The sequence below is a fragment of the Buceros rhinoceros genome, unplaced genomic scaffold, assembly GCF_000710305.1.
Source record: "Buceros rhinoceros silvestris isolate BGI_N320 unplaced genomic scaffold, ASM71030v1 scaffold23390, whole genome shotgun sequence".
Lineage (NCBI taxonomy): Eukaryota > Metazoa > Chordata > Aves > Bucerotiformes > Bucerotidae > Buceros > Buceros rhinoceros.
The window spans coordinates 20653-20967 of NW_010389524.1; positions in this window are offsets into that span (position 1 = coordinate 20653).

A 315-nucleotide genomic window follows, 5' to 3' on the forward strand; every position below is an offset into this window, starting at 1 on the left:
CGGTACTGTCAACATGTGGACTTTACATTTTTGTTCTTGCTCCCAGACTACTATCAATCCAAAACAACACAAAACACAAAACTAAACAGTATCATCTACTCATGGAGTGTTGTTGTGTTAGACACAGTCTGAAAGCCCACCTTAATTTTTTATATAACTCTGTCTTTTAGCTCTTCCTTTTACAGGACAGACCTTGTTCTGAACTGTTTTAGCTTCTGACTGTTAAATACCGATGCATGCACTGCACTTCCTAGATTTTTTTTCCTTTCCCCACCTTCTGTATCCCTTTTCTTGTACATTTTGGTTTGCAATAGA